This window comes from Gorilla gorilla, chromosome 1 (genome assembly GCF_029281585.2).
Source record: "Gorilla gorilla gorilla isolate KB3781 chromosome 1, NHGRI_mGorGor1-v2.1_pri, whole genome shotgun sequence".
Taxonomy (NCBI): Eukaryota; Metazoa; Chordata; class Mammalia; order Primates; family Hominidae; genus Gorilla; species Gorilla gorilla.
Window position 1 is genome coordinate 212,417,861 of NC_073224.2, and position 12,921 is coordinate 212,430,781.

Genomic DNA, 12,921 nt, shown 5'->3' on the forward strand with positions numbered 1-12,921 from the left:
GGTCCCGTGGTGTGCAAATTCGCATGGTCGGGGGGAGGGAGAAGAACCTCTTGCGGGAGCTTTTTTTTTCTTTCTTATTTTTCACTCTTTTGGGTTTTCTCTTCTGTTGTTGTTGTTGTTGTTTTCTGTTGGCAGGACACACCCAAAGATCCAAGTTTGTATTAAAAAGAAATGAAAAAAAGCAAAAAAAAAAAAAAAAAAAAAACCAACCTTGTGTCTTGTGAAAGGGGGAGTGAGGGTGGAGGGAATGGAAGGGACACTGCTGGGTTTTGTCACCAGCTACTGGTTCTCCAGAGGAGTTGAAATACCTACACGTGTTCCTGGCCACTGAGTTTTCCCTTCTGCCTGAGATCTGGGTCACCCTTGCATCTGGGTTCCCCCTCATTTCACTCCAGGCCCTGCGTCTCCCCTGCCTCTGAGCTCCCCACTCTGCTCCGAGGACATCCTGGCCCTTGATCATGCGTTCAGTCCCAGGTCCAGGGATTCTGCCTCTTGGACCTCCATTTTGTCCTAGGTCCTGGGTCTCCTCTGACTCTCCCTATATTCTATCCCAAGTCCAAGGTCTCCCCAAATGCTGGGTTTCCTCTCCCTGAGGAACCTCCATCATGGGGCTCCTGCTTCTGGACCCCCTTATTCCATCCAAGGTCCCAGGTCTCTGCCTCAAGTCCCTTTGTGTGTCCTGTGTATTCATGGCCTTTGGGCCTCACAGTTCTACTCTGGTTCAGGGACATCTCTCTTGGCGACACTCATTCCATCCTAAGTCCCGGAACCCTCATGGGGCCTCCCTTTCCCACTAGGAATGGAGTGCCCCCCGTCTATGTATCTCCCATTTGCCCCAGGTCATCAGTCTTCTCTGCTTCCAGGCCCCTCATTTTACCCCAACACCCCCACATCTGCTTATGCAGAACCTGGGATATGACCAGGCCAGTCACCCCAGTGTTGCTCTGCCCTCCCCTTTCTGTCTACCCTGAACTCCAAATGTTTCCTCCCTGCTTTGGTAAACTTTGGAAAAAGAAAACTCCTAACCCTGTGCCTGCGTCTGGTGGGCCTGGAAGAGCTGAGCTGTTTCCTGATCCCTGACTTTGGGGACCTCTTGGGTGTCCTTGCCCAAATGATGCCCACTTTAGCCTCCCTGGTCTTTGGGAAGCAGTTTTTCCCATAGACCCATTTTATGTTTAAGTTCTGCTGAGTGTGGCTTCATATCCCTCCTCAGTGAAGCTCAGGGAGATGCCAAGGGATCGTGCCACGGGGCCTGCCCTCCCTGACCCAGCCAGCTAGGCCCTGGCCTCAGGAGAGTCAGAGGAGCCCGTGGTCTGAGGAGGAAACACACCTTCTGGGCACATCTGTCTGGAAGAGGCAGGAGGACTCAGGTCACAGTCCCCTGAAACTGTAGCCTCTGTGCTAGATGCAAAAAGCTCATCCACCCACCAGGCCCGCTCCCTGCATCCCCCAGACTCAGAGATGAAGACATTACCCGACGCTTCCTGACTGCTGACGGGGAAGACAACACTACACTCAAGCTAACGATGCAGTATGAGCTGGGAGTGGGGGCAAGAAGCAGTGAGACCCCCTGAGAGGTAGGCAGGAGGGCTCCTCTGAGCAGAAAGCTTCTACAGAGCCAAGCCTAAGGTGCTGGGCAGAAAAGTGAGGGAGTTCCTGGAGGAGGAAGAGGATGTGCAAAGGCCCAGAGATGCGAAAGGGTAACAGGAGGCAGGAGCCACAAGCAGTTAGCTCTGTTGGGCACACGCTGTGTTTAGGGAGGGGAGAGGGCTTTGGCAAGGTCGCTCTGGGTAAGGTGGAGGCTGGTTGGAGCGGGTGGACAGCATCAGAGAAAACAGTGGGTGAGGCTCAGATAGGCCAACCGCAGAGAAACCTGTGTTCAGCCTCAAGAATCACCCGCAGGGAGAAAATGCCTGTGTTCAGCGGCTGCTGAGGAAGAAGAAGAGACTCGGGGAGGCTGTCCAGGTGGGGCAGGCCGGGCCCAGTTGGCTTCAAGGGAATCAGAGTGGGGCCTGATGAGTCCGGCTGAGGGCTCAGAGGAGTGGCGGCCCAGAGGAGGTTTCGGGGAGGGGAGGAGACAGTGGTGGATTGCTCAGTGGAAGGGACTGGGGCTCAACATGAGATAGGTCTTGAGAAGGGGAGGAAGGGCAGTGAAGGGTTGTGGGCCCCAGGGCTCTGGAACTGGGGCAGAGAGAGGAGACCCAGGAAGGAAATGGGAGTTTGACGGGTTGATTATGGCACAGTGAAGGGGCCCCTTAACTCGAAGGGAAGATGGGGGTTCACTATGAAGAGAGGGGCATAGGGAGAGGGAAGTGATGGGAGGAAGGCTTGGTGAGAACAGGGGCTCCAGGAGATGGGAACGGAGGGGCAGCAAGAGAATGGGCGCTCAGGGAGGGGAGGGGTTTCAGCCTAGGGTCTGCTGCTTAGTAAGGGGTGAGGCAGGCTGTGGTGTATTTTGGAGACCAGACTCGGGAGATGGACCAGGGCCTCTGGGATGGAAGGTTCTCTGTGCCCTTAGTTAAGGGCAGCAGAGACCCTGCACAGTGTATGGTGCAGGTTTGGGGCACACCCTGTTTTGATCTGTTCTTTTCAGAGGTCAGGGCCCTACCACTGCCCCAGTGCCACACCTGATCCCAGAATGCATCAGGGCAATGTGGCTCTCAGATGCGTGGGTTTCGCCATCATTTATTAAACACTTCCCTGAGGTGTTTATTCTTCAGAACAATCTTTGAGGTAGAGAAAGATGCTCACTTGGTTTACAGATGAGAAGACAGGTTCCCAGACACAGAGTAAGGGACTGGTGCAAAGCTCACGTGGAAAGTGGCAGAAGTAGGTTGGCCTAGGCTTTAGGCCCTTCCTTTATTTTTTTCCCCCTTTTTGTATTTTTCTTTTATTTCTGCTTTTTAGAGATGGTGTCTTGCCATGTTCCCCAGGCTGGTCTCAAACCCCTGACCTCAAGCAATTCTCCAGCCTTGGCCTCCCAAAGTGCTGGGATTACAGGCGCGAGCCACCACGCCCAGCCTTTTTTTGTTTGTTAAATTTTTTTCCTGCCTGGTGCGGTGGCTCACGCCTGTAATCCCAGCACTTTGGGAGGCCGAGGCGGGCAGATCACCTGAGGTCAGGAGATCGAGACCATCCTGGCTAACATGGTGAAACCCCGTCACTACTAAAAACACAAAAAATTAGCCGGGCATAGGCACTGGCGCCTGTAGTCCCAGCTACTCAGGAGGCTGAGGCAGGAGAATGGTGTGAACCCAGGAGGCGGAGCTTGCAGTGAGCCAAGAGCGCGCCACTGCACTCCAGCCTGAGCAACAGAGCGAAACTTCGTCTAAAAAAAATTTTTCCCCTTTCCTTTTTCTTTTTCTTTTTCTTTTTTTTTTTTTTTTTAATCCCGAGACAGAGTCTTGCTCTGTCTCCCAGGCTGGAGTGCAGTGGCGCAATCTCGGCTCACTGCAACCTCCGCAGTTGCAGCAATTCTCCTGCTTCAGCCTCCCAAGTAGCTGGGATTACAGGTGCCCGCACGCCCAGCTAATTTTTGTGTTTTTAGTAGAGACAGGGTTTCACCATGTTGGCCAGGCTGGTCTTGAACTCCTGACCTCGTGATCCGCCCACCTTGGCCTCCCAAAGTGCTGGGATTACAGGCGTGAGCCACTGCACCTGGCCTTTCTTGCTTTTTCATAACAGTTTTAAGGCGGGGGGCAGGGGGCGGAATCTGCTTATACAATCCAAAAATTAATCCATTCTATAATTTAAAATTTTTTAATAATAGATATATGGCACTTATGTATGCCAGCTGTTCCAAACGCTTTGCATATGTATTAATGCATTTGGTCTCCACCAGAATCCTATGAGGCTTCGTTGTAATGATTATTATCCCCATTTTACAGACAAGAGACTCAAGTGCAGAGAGGTAATTTATGAAGACCACTCAGTGAGTACATTCAAACCAGAACTTACTAAGTGGTGACACCAGAGTTCAGACCAAGCAGTCTGGCTCAGAAGTCTGTGCTTCACTGTACAGTTAAAAGTGAAAATCCTTGGGCGCGGTGGCGCGCGCCTGTGGTTCCAGTTCCTTGGGAGGCCGAGGCAGGAGAATCGCTTGACCCGGGAGGCACAGGTTGCAGTGAGCTGAGATCGCGCGACTGCACTCCAGCCTGCGTGACAGATCCAGACTCCATCTCAAAAGCGAAAAACAAACAAAAAAAAAGTGAAAATCCTCTCTACCCCCATCCCTGGCTATAACCCCTGTGTCAACACTTGTTAGTCTATTCATGTACATAAGGGGTTCTAGATCCTAGAAAGGAATTGCCTGGAGAGCTTCAAAATGCCGATGCCCAAGTCCTACCCCAAAATATTCCGATTTTATGGGTCTGGGGTGGGGCCTGGGCATGGGGATTTTTGAAAGCTTCTTGAGTGGTTCCACCGCACAGCCCACTGGATAACCTCTAATTGAGCTGTTGAGCTGAGTGTCACACACACCTGTATTTAGTGTACTGTCCTAGGTGTGTGTATGTGTACACTGTGATATCCATTAGTGTTTTTCACTCTGAGTGGCTGTCAATTACTATGGGTTCTCCCCCACACCAGAGACCTGGTATGAACATATTTATTCAAACATTTCTTAAGCACCTTCCAGGCACCGTCGAAGGCACTTGGGGACTCAACAGTGAGCAGGATAGTCAGGGGGGCGCCTTTGAGTGTCTAATCTGATGGAATTGACAAATTTAGTCATGCGTTTTTCCCTGTGAGTGGCAGGGGTTCGAGCCCCTCGAGGGTTGCTGAGAGGGGGAAAGAGGGGTGGACATCTGACCCTCAGACCTTAGGACGGGGAGAGACTTTCTGGTGTGGCCGTGTATGCTGGGTCTTCTGGCCCTGTGTGGATGAGATTGAGAGAGGGAGGCCCAGGGCATGTTTCTGGGCTTGAATGAGTGTGGCTGGCTGTGTGGCATGTGTGTAAAGGTGTGCATGATTTGGGCCTGTGAAAATGTGGACGGTGGTGGTGGGGAGAGGAGGTTTTGAATGGAGGAGGGCTGTGTACAAGGCAGGCACTAGTCCAGTGCGTCACACAGATGCGCACATGCATGTACACGTGTCCACACACACACAGCCAGCTGTGAGGAGGAGGCTGGCTTCCAGTCCCAGGGCCAGGAGAACTCTGCTTTGGGTATGTGGGGGAGGCACAGCTGGGGCTGGAAACTCTAGAGTGGGAGGGAGGGAGAGAGGAAGGGAGGGAGGGAGGAAGGGAGGCTGAGGAGCCGCATCCTTGATCTCTTCTGTTTCTGCAGTTCCGGACGCCGTGCTCTGGGTCTCTGTGTGCCTCTGAGTCTCCCTCTCTCTAATGTCCGGATCTTGGCATCTCTGTGCCTCTCTTCTCCGTCTTGGGCTTTGAGGCTGATCACGTGACTGGATCTCCACCTCTCCAGCCTACTTGGCTGTGTCTCCCTCCATGTCTCTGTCTCTACCTCCATGTCTGCCTCTGCCTCTGCCTCCGTGTCCTTCCGTGTCCTTGCCAGGTGGGGGGAGGGGGGGCCAGTGCTCAGGGAGCAGGTGTCGGCTCACTCAGGCAGCAGGGAGTGAAGCCGAGGAGGGCAAAGAGCCAGCAGCCCCTGGACACACAGCCACACTCCAGGAGACGTGGGGCACTCACAGGAACACACAGTGATATGCATGGAGAGAGGGGCTCCTGAGGGCACTTACAGGGACATAGACGTACAAAAGTCCACACACAGCCACACCCGAAACACTCAGGGATGCCAGACGGATATCCACGGGCCACACACAGACACAAAGGCGCACACACAGGTACTCATTCAGGCACACACGGACATCCAGAGTCGCCGACACACCCAGGGCGTTCCTCCTGGGGAAAACCCAGAGACATGGACGCGCACACGGACACACACACACCCCTTGGGCTCGTACAGACACAGATACAGAGGCACAGGTACGCTCGGTTAACTGGCAGTCACACTCAGGCACTCGGGGCTAAGGAGGCAGATGAGCACAGACAGGCACAGACCCTCCAGGACAATCGGAGACCGACATAAAAGCACAGCAGGCCGGCCGAGGGACCCACTGAGGGGCACACCCAGGCGCGGGCAGAACGTCCTCAAGGACACACTCCTCCCTCGGGCCTCACTCTGGAGCACCTGGGGACACGCCCATGGGCGGCTGCACGGGCGGCAGGACGCCCCAGCGCACCTGGCGCCCCCGGCGTTCCCCTAGGCGCCCGAGCCGAGTGTGCGTGCGTGCCCGTGCGCGCCGCCACCTGTGGGAGGAGAGGTGCGCGCTGCGCCCGGGGCTGCCCGCCTAGCGCTGCGCGGGGGGAGCCGTTGCCATGGCGCGCAGAGCGCGGCCGCATACTAATGGGGCGGCCACGGGCGCTGCCCCCACAGCTGCCCCCCTGCCGGCCGGGCTCCCTCCTCCAACTCCTTCCTCCGGCTCCAGCCAAGTCACCCCGGGGCTGGCGGCCCTGGCCCACGCACCCCACCCGGTGGGCCTGAGCCCCTTGCCTAAGGCATGGGGGCCCTCGCCTCCCCTTTCCCGGCAGAGAAGTCCCAGGCCGGGCAAAGGGCGGCGCTGGGGCCGGCGAGGGCGAGGGCCTGGGCGCTGCGGGGGCTGCCTGGCCCGGACTCAGGCACCAAGCGGGCACGGCAGCTGGGAGCGCAGGTGCTGCCCTGGAAATGGGGTGGTTGTCCTGGGAGGGGGCGGGACAGGGGAAATAAAGGGGGAATTTAACCCTTCCTTCCCCCAGGCTTGGCTGCGGAGGGGAGAGGCCTTGACCAAGCCCTGCGCCATCTGCCTCCAGCATCTCTCCAGTCCTGGTTGTGGCTGCTCTGAGGGTCCCCATCCCTCAAGACCTGCTCCTCATCACTCCAGGCCCTAAAGTGACTGGTGAAGATAGGGGTGTGTGAAGTGCCCCAGGACTAGGTGGAGGGGGTGGTGGCACGTGAAGGGTTAATACGTCCTCATACCTTGATTCCAGTCCCGGAGCTGCCCTGACCCCCTACCCCCTCAGTCCCGCTGTGTTAATTGGCGCGGAGGGGTGAGGCCTATCCTGGCGTAGGGGGAGCCAGCAGAGGGTTTGCAGGTAGAGGCAGTGGGAGGGGGCCTAATGGAGGGGGGAGCCAGGCGGTTGCCTAGCAACCCCACAGCTGTCTGTTGACCTAGAAGAAGCTGCGCCGTCTTGACACAGCTGGTGTTTACATGTAACCGAGGCTCTGGCTTAGCGCTTGCTTGGAGGAAAGCTGAGGTAGGGCCCTCGTGGCAGCCTGGCCCCGGCCCCCGGCTGTCGTGGGCTCCCTGCCTGCCTGCCCTCTTTGCTTCAGCTCCCACCTGAAGTCCAACGGAGAAAGAGTGGGAGAGCAGATCTCAGGGTTGCAGGCTTTGGGGCTGGGGAAAGTTGCTGAACACACACACACATACACACACACACACACACACACACACACACACACACACACACACACACAATGCCTGAGGCCTTCCACACAGAAATGGTGGGAGATTAGGAAAAGCAGAGGCAGATTCCAACCCACATGGAAAACACCAACATACAGAGGGACACGTGGCCCTACAGACCTGCAAAATCAAACTGACCTAGGCACGCAACACAGGCACGGAGGTACCGCAGACAGAATGACAACCAGGAAGACAGACACACAGACACACAGAAACACGGTAATCGAAACACTGACACACAGATGCACCCACATACACCTCCATACACAGAACAAACAGGCACCGACCTTCTGACAGAGACACACACCCGAGCACACTGACACACAAAGAGAAACCCCACATGGTGACATCAGCAACTCCCACATGAATGCAGAGTCCATCCCTGCTAGTATCTGCAGGCCTGCACAATGAAAGGCAGAAACCCACATAACACAGTCATCCATGTGCACACACAAGAACACAGAGAAGGTCAGGTGTGGTGGCTCACACCTGTAATCCCAGCACTTTGGGAGGCCGAGGCGGGCAGATCACCTGAGGTCAGGAGATGGAGACCATCCTGGCTAACATGATGAAACCCTCTTGCTACTAAAAATACAAAAACTTAGCCGGGTGTGGTGGCACACGCCTGTAGTCTCAGCTACTAGGGAGGTGTCAGAGCGAGACTCCGTCCCAAAAAAAAAAGAACACAGAGAAACATACAATACACTCAACTTGTACTGATTGACCACAGTGCCCAAGGCAGGCAGTCGCTGACACCACTGATGCAGGCAGGAGCCTGACATGTGGAGAGGCACAGGTCCTCAGAGGACCACGGGCCCTGACATGTCCCACCTGCACCCACACAAGTACCCATAGCACAAACACGTGCCAGCCTAGGGTGTGGTGTGGGCAGAGCTGAGACTCCTCCCTACCCACAAGCTCATCATCACAGCAGATCTGCCCTGGGGTCAGAGGGCCCTAGTGGCCCCAGAACCAGAGCCCAGTGAAGCCCTGTCTGGCCTGGGCTGCATCCGTAACCCTCAGGCTTAGGGAGGAGACAGCACCAGCCTTTTCCCTGGGAGCCCCTGGTCTGAAGGAGACAGAGCTCTGTCCCCTGGAGTCCCTGGATGAGCAGAAGAGGCACAGACCTGCTCTGTGGAGCTCCAGTCTGATGGGGGCCATATCTCCTTGCCAGGTAGACAGACACACAGACACACACAGCTCCTGGGGGGTTCTTGAGGGCTTCCTGAAAGAGGTGAGCCTGAAGCCTGGCTTTGGAGCCCAAGAGGAAAGGGGGAAGGGTGTGTACTGAGGAGGGCCTCCCTTCCTTCCCCTGTAACCCGCCCCCTCATCCAGCAGTTCCTCCTCCCCGCAGGGCCCAAGGGGCCGGCTGGGGCCCCACAGTCCCATCAGCCCAAGCAGTGAGCAGAAGGAGGAGAGCAGATATTTTTAGCTTCTCTGCCACTGACATTTCGCAGCAGGCGACCTGGGGTGAAGCTGAGTGAGTGCTGAAGGCTGGGAGAAGCCGACAGCGCCTTCCCACCCCCATGTACAAGCACACACAACTGTGCACACACACAGTTGTGTGCAATGCTCACAGACGTGGCCCAGCTTCAGGTACACAGTCACACGCCTAGACACACATGCACCTGTGCACGTACTTGGTTCATAGGCCACTTATGCTAGAAACCTCACACACTCAAGACACAAAAAATTTATCCATTCACACACCCAGACACACAAGCACGATTCATACACCTAACACACTTCCCACACCTGCCAAGCATGCACACTTTCATTCATCATTCATTGGAGAAATACGTATACAGTGCCTACTAAGTGTTGGGCCCTATTCTGGACACTAGGAATAGATTAGCAAAATAGTTAGCAAAATAGATAAAAATTTCAGTCCTAATAGAGTTTACATTCTGACAGGGGAAGTTTGACAATAAACAAAAAATAAAAAATAAAGTATAGCCTTAAGAACCACAAATATAGGCCAGGCATGGTGGCTCGCACCTGTGATCGCAGCCCTTTGGGAGGTCGAGGTGGACAGATCACTTGAGGCCAGGAGTTCAAGACCAGCCTGGGCAACATGGCAAAACCCCGTCTCTGCTAAAAATACAAAAAGTAGCCAGGCATGGTGGCACACACCTGTGATCCCAGCTACTCGGGAGGCTGAGGCACGAGAATTGCTTGAACTCAGGAGGCAGAGGTTGCAGTGAGCCGGGATCCTGACACTACACTCCAGCCTGGGTGACAAGAGTGAAACTCCATCCAAAAAGAACCACACATATAACCTAATCCCCCAAAATACACAACCGCACATGTGAACAGCTTCCTAATATTCACTGCTCCACAAATACACACGACTGCACACACAACCTACAGGCAAGACTCATACAGGTAACTCCACACATATACCTCAAGACAATTACAAACATGTATACACATCCACACATATATGCAGTTACACATTTAACATGTAAATACTTAAGCAATTCAAACACATGATACATATTCATCCAGGCACACACACACACACACACACACACACACACACCACACACAATTGTACAGAGCTATACAGTTCACCTGCCTACATACACAGGATACAGCCTCCCCAAGAACATGTAAGGCAGGTTCACACAAATCCTTCCACACATATACAACCACTCCCTGCCGGTCATAGACACACATTCCTGCAGTCCTTCCCCTCCCCACTGAAATCCCAGCTTGTCTGCCACTGGGTCATGTATGTTCACAGGTGTCCACACAGAGTCCTAGCATACTCGCAACCTCACGCGCACTCTCAACAACCCTGCTGCAAAGAGACCACACACACTAAGTCAACGCATGCCCAGGTTCATGCCCCCTAGGTACCTGCAATCCCCTCCCTCCTTTTCCCATGAGGGCAGTTCAGTCACTGCACCCCACACCTGCACCCCGAATACTGACCCCAGGACTCCAACCCAGCTGCCCCCAGGGTTTGGGGGTTGGGCCCAGACCCTACAGGAGACCTGGGGTCCCCTCCCCAAGGCCCCAAGAGGCAGGACTCAGAGTCTCTGAGCTCAGAGCTCGCCCCTGTGCCCAGGCTGGAGGTGGAGGTAAAGGGCAGCCTGGGCTTCTCAGCTCTGCCGCCAGTGCCCTCCCCTTGCTCTTCTCTCCTCCTTCCTCTGGTCTCAAATTCCTTTCGTTCTGTTTCTCTGTCTCCGCATCCCACCCCTATCTCTCCAATAGCCCTTGGCCAAAAACCAAGCCCTCTTCTCTTCCATATTCTGCCAGAGGGTATTGAAGCCCTGCGACAAACAGATGGACTAACAGGCAGACAGACATATCACTTGGGCAACAAAAGCAACACAAAAAAGAGGTCGTTGTCATATCCCGAAGACCCGGGAGGAAGAAAAGATAAACGGACCAAGGGAAAGATAAGACTAAGTGGCCCATGGGCCAACATGCACAGTTAGGAGAAGGAGCCCCGGATTCCAGTCCTGGTTCTGCTGTGTGACCCTGGATCAGCTGCTGCTCCTCTCTGGGTCTTTTCTGCCTCTGTACAAACAGGGAGTTGCAGTAGGTGTTTTTTGAGGCAACAGGACTCTCAAAGACACTGCAGCAGTTGTATAAACAGGGAGAGGAGCTGGGGGCCTTGAGGGCCTGGTTAGAGCCATAAAAGCCCCTCCCCAGAGGCTCTCCGCAGCCTCTTCCCCGCCCTAGGCCTGGGCTCCAGTCTGGGTTGAAGCACCAGAGGCCAACAGCACCCCCTGCCCCCAACATGCATAAACACATGTGCTCCTCCGAGACTCAGCTACTTCCTTTGCCCTCTCTGGACCTCAGTGTCCAGGCTTGTGCATTTAGGGGCTCAGGTTTGGGCTCTGTGCCTATGAGCCAGTCTATGTGTGCACTGTCTGTCTGTCTGTCCGTCTGCCAGCAGCCTTCAGGCGCCAGGAGGGGAGGCAGCAGTGGAAGGTGGGGGCAGGGAAGGAGGTAGCGTTGACAAGTTCCAATGTCTGGCTTTCCCTCCTGGAAACCCCAAGCTGGGGCTGGCCCCCCCTTCCCTTCCTGTCTCTCTCGCTCAAGCACGTCCCTTCTAAGAGCCCCTCTCTGCAGACGCCCCCAGTGGAACCAAGCCCAGATTCGCTGCCAAGAAGGCCGACATTTCTTAGACTTGCCACGTTAAAGGGGCCTGCACAGGCACGCACTCAAATCCCCCCCTCCATGTCCTCCGCCTGTGCACATTCAGGCGACCCAAAACACACAAAGACACGGTTGGACACAGCGGCCACCTGTGCACACAGGAGGTAGCACATGGAGCGCATCTGACCCCAGGCTCACGGACAAGTACAAACATAGCCATGGACTCCCTCCGCCCTCCTCCATTCAGCCTGCCACAGACCCAAGCACGCAGTTTCCAGCGCACCGCGCTCACAGACACGCACAAACGCAGTCACACGCAGGGCCTTGCCACATAGAGAAACAAGTGCAAACCTGTAGCACAGCACCGTCACCATCACCACCACCGCCGCCGCCACCGCCCTGTGTAAATGCAACCACAGAAACACAATGCCTGTGCTGCCTGTTCCCTGTACACACAGCCAAGCATATACAGTCACACAGTGTTCCCCTGAGTCACTCTCAACAACCACACAGACAAAGTCTGTTGGGCACAGAGGCGCCCATACCCACCCTCTGGACATTTGGACTAGCCCACACCACCAGTACTGTGCCTTCCTGGGCACAAGACATGCACAAAATCCCAGCCACCTGCAGAGTTCCCTTCTGCACACACACTGTCCCTTGCACATACACAGACAAGCTCAAACCCACAGTTATGCTGTTATCCTCTTGTACACCATAAAATCACAGGGGCTCCCAACACACCCAGATGTGACATACACAAACTCAGGCACACGTACCGACTCTTTTGTGCATACAAAGATTTATTGGCACTGACGTGGTGCCCATCCGCTACCATGTGCACACACTGCTAGATCTCGCACGTCTCTGTACACAGGCCTGCGTTCAAACTCAGGGCACACAGCTTTCCCTTGTGCTTACACAAACACACAGTGGCCCCCGATGTCGGCACAAACCCACACACATAGCATCATCACCTGTGCACATTGAGGCAAACACAGACTCACAAACCACCCCAACGTGCTCTTCCATGCACACACATATGTGTGCATGCTCCCACAGACAGACCCAGCTATCGGAACCTCATTCTCAGACACTGCAGTCCCCTGGCCCCCAACCCCAGCTTCCTGCCTCCTTCCCTTGGCCGGCGAGGGTGGGGAAGGGCTGGGAAGGCTGGGGGCTGGCTCAGCCCTTGTTCCCTCCCTCCACCAGCTGGCTCGCTCCCTCCTGTCTGGCAGAGTCAGCCAGCCAGCCCAGCCCCGGCTCCGGCAGCCCTGACTGCTCTGGGCAAACTCTCGGCGGGTTGGTCTCGGCTGATGCCGCATCAGCAGCAGCAGCAGCAGGGGC

At 55.3% G+C, this 12,921-nt stretch overlaps 2 long non-coding RNA genes across 4 annotated transcripts; one reads left to right on the plus strand and one right to left on the minus strand.

Annotated features, from left to right (window-relative positions):
* Window positions 1–2: 2 nt before the first annotated feature.
* On the minus strand, window positions 3–12,017 carry LOC129533947 (uncharacterized). Of its 2 annotated transcripts, none has more exons than XR_010131958.1 (3): window positions 11,926–12,017; window positions 3,958–4,178; window positions 3–125 (listed from the first exon to the last, which is right to left on the minus strand). It is a non-coding gene; the product is annotated as an uncharacterized lncRNA (long non-coding RNA). The 2 variants fall into 2 exon arrangements; XR_008680369.2 differs by lacking the exon at window positions 11,926–12,017 and adding an exon at window positions 6,975–10,694.
* LOC129533948 (uncharacterized) lies at window positions 6,525–11,238 on the plus strand. 2 transcript variants are annotated; one of them, XR_008680373.2, is made up of 3 exons: window positions 6,525–6,669; window positions 6,755–6,906; window positions 10,681–11,238. It is a non-coding gene; the product is annotated as an uncharacterized lncRNA (long non-coding RNA). The 2 variants fall into 2 exon arrangements; XR_010131959.1 differs by having other exon boundaries at window positions 6,591–6,906.
* Window positions 12,018–12,921: the final 904 nt, after the last annotated feature.